A 6739-nucleotide genomic window follows, 5' to 3' on the forward strand; every position below is an offset into this window, starting at 1 on the left:
CAGATCTTTGGATGGTTCATTCTGGTTGGCAGGTGTGGGAAGTGTGACTAAGTCATTCATTTTAGAATCTCAAAGAGATATTTGTTAGAGGATACAGCAAACAGTAACTGATTCAGGAGCTCCTTGGGTTCCAAACAGCCGGGTACTTACCACAGATTATAGTTAAAGGAAGCTCGGCTCCTTCTTTAGTGGTTGTTTAGATGTAGGAGAGATGAAAGGAGGACAAAAGCAGAAGTTCCAACAGCAAGTGCAGTGAAAAGTATGGACCAGGGGAAATTTTATGGTTGTTAAATAAATCAACATATGATAAGGCTTGGATGGTGTCGGATAGAGATCTGGCAGTTGAACAGCAAATAGTCTCAGGTCTTGTGAAGGATTTATAGGCTAAGAACAATAGAAAAGTAGGTAGAACTCAGGCTCTGAAGCTGGACTGCTTTGCCTTTGGATTCATGCTCATTTGCTTGTTAGCTTGGCCCTTCCATTTCTCTTGTGCCCCTATTTCCTCATCCAGAAACCAAGAAGCTAGGGACTGTATCTACTTTCTGGTCCTTGTTCCAAGAAAATATATGGAAGGCATTTAAAACAGTGCCTGACAAGCAATAAACACTCCACAAACATGAACTCATCACTGAAGTATCCCAGAGGTAGGATTGCTGGGTCATAGGGAAGCTCTATGTTTACTCTTCTGAGGAACCTCCATACTATTTTCCAGAGTGGTTTCCTTTGTTACTGTTGTTGTTGTATTTAAGGTACTGTGTAATTTCTTCTTTCTTTTGTGTGTGTGTGTGTGTGTGTGTGTGTGTGTGTGTGTGTGTGTTTTTCTCCACTATGGTTTATCCCCTGTTGTCATTGTATTTGATTTTGGTACCCTGGGTATAGTATATACATTTATCTGAATTAGGGAAGGGAAGGGGAACAACAAAATGGTGAGACAAAGGACAAAGTGGGAACCAATGCAACAGCGATACAAGACAATACGTTGGAAATTATCTGTACAACTGGGGGAGGGGGGAGGAGAAGGAAGGAAAGTGGGAGAAAAATGAACAAGTTCAAAGAAATGTACTCACTACCTTACTTATGTAACTATAACCCCTCTTCACATCACCTCAACAATAAAAAAGAAAATAAACAACAAAAGAAAAGCTTTCCTCTTTCAAGGAAATAGATTGATGCCTTGAAATAAAATTCAGTATCATATGAAAAAATGTCTTTAGCATCAGAGCTGTGAACACAGTAGTCAAGTTGAGCATCTGTCTAAAGGGATGTCCAGGAAGGAAACCATAATTTCATTAAAAGGTCTATATGCCAGACGTCCACCCTGTAATGCCAAAAGCTTTGTTACTTAATAGAGTGTTATTCAGTGGACTATCACTGGTGAAATTATGGATATTCAAGTGTGGGACTGGCTAAAGCACACATTTCCAATAAGAGTAAGATTTTCTGCAAGTGGGAAGAAATTGATCTTTAAAGGTTGAAGGGTATAAATAAAAAGTATGAGATAAAATTAAGGTGTCGTGGCCTTTTAAGCCTGACTAAAATCTTATTCTTTTGTCTTTATCGCATTAAACTAAATTAGATTTAAGAAATCTAACTAGGGCACTACTTAGGAGGAAATGGGGAAGGGGGAAAGAAAAGGAATAAGAGAGGGTAAAGAATTTTGAAATACATTTTGAAAGAGGATGAATATGGTTGAAATACATGGTTTGCCACCATGAAACAAGGAAACCCACTGAAATTATTTGGGCAAATGGGAAGAAGGTAGTGACAGAAGGGGTGAGATTGATTGAAATACAAATGTGCAAAAATGTAACAATGAAATCCCCCTCTGTATAATTAATATAAGCCAATAATAAGAATATTAAAAATTAAGATGAACATTTTTTTCAGTGGAGTTAATAATTTTTAAAAATATGGAGAAACATTGGTTTGAAGCATTTTACAACTCTTCTACGCCCTTGTCTGCATACAGAATGTGGCCAAGTTTTGTCTTTATTTTTAAATTGATGCCCTAGGTTTGAGTCTTGAACTGTCCTATATTCCATCTCTGATTCTGGAAGTACAGACAGAGGCATTGTAGCTTCATTCTGCCTCTGGAGATTGTCACATTTGATTCAGCTTGATGTGTTATTATGCAAAGTATGTTCAGAACTCTCCCTGCTAAATTGATGAAAGCTAGGACTTCATCAAAGTGCTAATTCACATTGGATGACTACTTGGGGACAGACTGCTAATAAGCATGCATACATTGGCAGAGTTGTGTCTAAGAAGAGAAGCCAACCATGACCTATTTCTAACTCTTGGTTGCCCTGAAGAGATCCCAAAGACCTAAAGTTCTGCGTAATAAAATCAACTTTGTACTTTAGAAAAATCCTTAAATTTATCATGGGCAGCAGAGTTTCTTGACAAATTAGTCTGTTTAATTAGTCTAATTTAGACTGTCTGAGCTCAGATCTATCCAGCACCTGTTGACCTTATGTAAGTTAGTTAACATATCTGAGCCTCAGTCTTCTTCTTCTTTTTTTTATTTTAAAGAAGACTGGTAATAGTGTCCATGTCAGAGTAGTTAATACATGTGAGATGTTAGTGACGTGCATTCAAACACCATTATTATTTGATGGAACAATAAGTATCATGGTTCTAGAGAAATAGGTAGATACAAAAAATAAATAAGGTTAAAATATGCACCAAGCAGAAAAACTGGGTATATATATATATATATATATATATATATATATATATATATATATATGTATGTATGTATAATTATTTGTTATATACATTTGTATGTATATATATATATATATATATATATATATATTTCTCTTTTGTTTGTGATGATGGTGATTGAATCCCAAGCCTTGTTTAAAGCTAAGTGCTCTACTACTGAGTTACGTTCTCAGTCCTTCGAAGGATACTTTTTAATTGATACATAAAAAGTATTTATAAGGTATCATGTAATACTGTAGTGCATGTATATTTCATGTAGTATCCAAATCAAGTCAAGCCTGTACAAAAGCTCTTGAAGTCTTTTTCTTCTATCTCTTCTGTTTTGCCATGTAGTTGTCTTATACCCTTCTGTCCGTGTTGGGTGCTCACTACAAAGTCGAACCCAAGAAGTGCCCTTTATTTGTTGTGATGGAAATTTACATAGGGCATTAGGACTTGTAAACTCTTTCATATATATCTGTTGATTCCTTTGAATTCCCATGAGGCATAGATAGCTTTATTACATGACTGGAATATTCATTTTACAAACTGGGAAACTCAGAGGCTAGAGAAACTCAAGAGTCACCAAGTGACCTTATCAAACCCAAGGAGAGAAATACTGGAGCTAAGATTCATTCTCCCTTTCTTGTAACTAAAGATTGAAGGATGGTTGTTCCAGTGATCATTACCCAGTGTCCTGCGTTGTGTTAGCCACTTTTCCCTCTCAGAAGATGATCCTTCAGGTCCCTTCTCTCACATTTAAGACACACCAGTGGCTTCCTAGTGTCATGACACATTCTTGCCTGTGGAATGGCCCTGTAGCCATACCACAGCCGGACCTGATTTCCCTCTCATTCCCCCGTGCCCACTGATATCTGGGCCCGCTGTGTCTTCTGTCTGATCAAATGTCGCTTCTTCAGTGAGCCCTTTCATGAGAAGCTTGGCTAGAGTAATCCTTCTTAGCCACTCATCATTATACTAACTTGCCATGATAGGCTTCTCCTCAATAAAACTTTCCTATTAGTTCATGTCTGTAATCCTAGCTGCTCAGGAAGCTGTTAACCGAGGCAAGCCAGCTAGGGAGAGAAGTCTGTGTGATTCATCTCCAATTAACTAGGGAGAAAAATCTGTGTGATTCATCTTCAATTAACTGGGGGGTTGGAGCCAAAGCCAAAGCTGTGCACTGGTGGCTAACGCCTGTAATCCTAGCTACTCAGGAGGCTGAGAGCTGAAGATCTCAGTTTGAAGCCAGCTGGGATAGGAAAGTTTTACTATTATCCCCAATTAACCATCAGGAAACTGGAAGTAGATCTGTGGCTCAAAACAGAAGGGTGCTATCCTTGAGTGAAAAAGCTCAGGCCCAAGCTCAGGCTCAGTGCCCAGGGCCAGAGTTCAAGCCCCACAACTGACAAAAAAACGTCAAAAGTGGAGCTGTGGCTCAAGTGGTAGCATGCCAGCATTCAGTTTTACAAACTCTAGTAATGAGTGAGGATGGCAGGAGAGGTCACAAATTTTGTCTTCCTCTTGATGATTGGACCAATAGACCCTCTCTTCCTGCCTTGAAGTTCTCCTTATTTCTCTACACCCAACGTCTACAGGTTGACCAGAAGTTTGGCTGTAATTTCCAGTTTCAGAGTGTGTCCTGTTTTATGTTTATGTGTGGATCTATCAGATGCTCATGGTATTCTGTTATGGACTGAATGTTATTGTGCCCAAATTTCTTTTATTTTTATTTATTTTTATTTTTTATTTGTCAGTTGTGAGGCTTGAACTCTGGGCTTGTGCTCTTCAGCTCAAAGCGAGCGCTCTACTGCTTAAGCCACAGTGCCACTTCCGGTTTTCTAGTGGTTTATTGGAGATAAGAGTCTCACAGACTTTCCTGCCCGGGCTGGCTTTGAACCTCGATCCTCAGATCTCAGCCTCCTGAGTAGCTTGGATTACAGGCATGAGCCACCAGTGCCTGGCCCGTGCCCAAATTTCTTATCTGAAATCCTATTGCTCAAGGAGATGGTATTAAAAGGAAGGACATTTAGGGGTGATTAGTACATTTCGATGAAGCCCTTCAGAGGGAGATTAGTGCCTTAGTAAAAGAACAGTGAGCTAGCTCTCTAATCTTCTTTTGCTATGTTAGAACATAAAGTGAACAAGGAATATGTTCCTGTTCTTCAAGTTAATATCCTTTCATATATGTATGTATATATTACACATTATATATCATAGGTATTGCATGAATTTGGGGAATAATGAAGATTTTAAATTAATACTATGTATACATATATTTACTCTATCTATCTGTCTGTCTGTCTGTCTGTCAGTCTATCTGTCTTGGAAATGAGTATTTCTGGTTTTCAGGTGAGGAAGTAAGAAGAAGATGTTTGAGACAGTTGATTAGTCACCCCAGAGTCCTTGTCACCTCAGAGCCTGCCTGATCTCTCAAATCACCTAAATCAATCGCTGTCTGAGTTTCAGCTATTCCCATTATGATGATGATTATAAATGGCTTTCTATATGAAGTGCTGAGCTGCTGTGATAAAGAGATGAAGAACTTCTCCCCTAGGAGCTCCCACTATGCAGGGACCATTTCTCTAGTGCTGGAAGTAACTGACATTGAAGGGCGGAGGGAAGGAAATGGACAGTGTTGTTGGGAATAATCAGAAATGTTTGCAATGCAAGTGTGTTCAAAGCAGGATTCCATTCAGAGAATATGGGGGATTGTTGATGAGGTCTTCCCCAGAAAGTTGGCATCACATGTATTTGGTACCTAGAAAGGAAAGTTAATTTGAGGACTAACTGTTTAATGTCACCAATGGCCTCTGCCTGTGAGTGATCTTTCTGTCACAGGAAGATGAATGCAGTCTGCCAGGTGACTGTTTAAACATCTGCCCTTGGGTTCAGTTCAGAATCCCAAGGTCCATTCCAATTAAATCTCCAGATGAACTCTAGCTTCAGTGTTCAGGGCACACAGTAGCAGATCACTCAGGAGTACCCCAGGGGGGTGGCTAGATTGGTCCCAGAACATAACAAATGAATGACCAATAACTCATGGTCTCTTGTCAGTTTTCTGCCAGCAAGTGATTAATGGATGGCCTACAGTCAGGGTCTGGGATACACAGTCAATACTCAGTCTATTTTGTGCTTCTAGATAAATGATGCCCTGATCTATGTCAAGATTTCCGCTAATTACCACCCCCTTGGAGCCACCACTCTAGCTCTTAGCTACTATGGAGAATTACAGGGAAGTAGAGGGTAAGCTAAAAGCTTCAGAGAATAAATACCACGGGAAAATACAAGGTTCCTGTTCTCAGACCTTAGATCATTCGTTCCCATATAAATATCCCAAGGGCTTCAGACACTAAGAATACGGAAAACAGCATTAGTGTGCTAGACCCTATTTTGAGTGCTTTGCATGTTTTATCTAATTGAGCCCTCATAACAACCGTTAGTAATCCCATGCATAACATGTGATTATTCTTGTCATTATGCAGATAAGGAAGCATAAGTAAGTCAACTTGTCTATAGGCAGGCAGTAGGGGGGGGGGGGGATCTCCAGTCTAGGTAAATTTCTGCTGGGCATTAGGCTGTTATTTTACCTGAGTTATTTTATTTGCTGATCACAAGTGAGTTACTACAGTTGTTTGCAAAAAAAAAAAAAGAAGAAGAAGAAGTACCATATTTAAAAACATGTTTCTGTTTGCTTTCTGCGCAATATCAGTTTTACTTTTATCTTACAAAGGAGAAAACTAAGGCTTAGAGAGGCATGGACATTTTCTAGGATGAAATCCTTGGTTGGTTTTGTCTGAGGTTTAAATACCACATATGGGCCTCTTTTGAGAATTAAAATGACTTCACACTATATCCTAGATAAATATTACCCTAACTGGAAACAATACTACTGCCATTTGGATAGGGTTTTGCTACTGCCATTGGATTTACTTGAATCTCAGGATAAGCCTGTTAGTAGTTCTGGTTATGGATATTTTAAAAATTCAGCCTATGAGGGACCAAAGGGGAATCATACAAATTTGTTCTCATT

This window comes from Dipodomys spectabilis, unplaced genomic scaffold, assembly GCF_019054845.1.
Source record: "Dipodomys spectabilis isolate Male_0828 unplaced genomic scaffold, ASM1905484v1 ptg000783l, whole genome shotgun sequence".
Classification (NCBI taxonomy): domain Eukaryota; kingdom Metazoa; phylum Chordata; class Mammalia; order Rodentia; family Heteromyidae; genus Dipodomys; species Dipodomys spectabilis.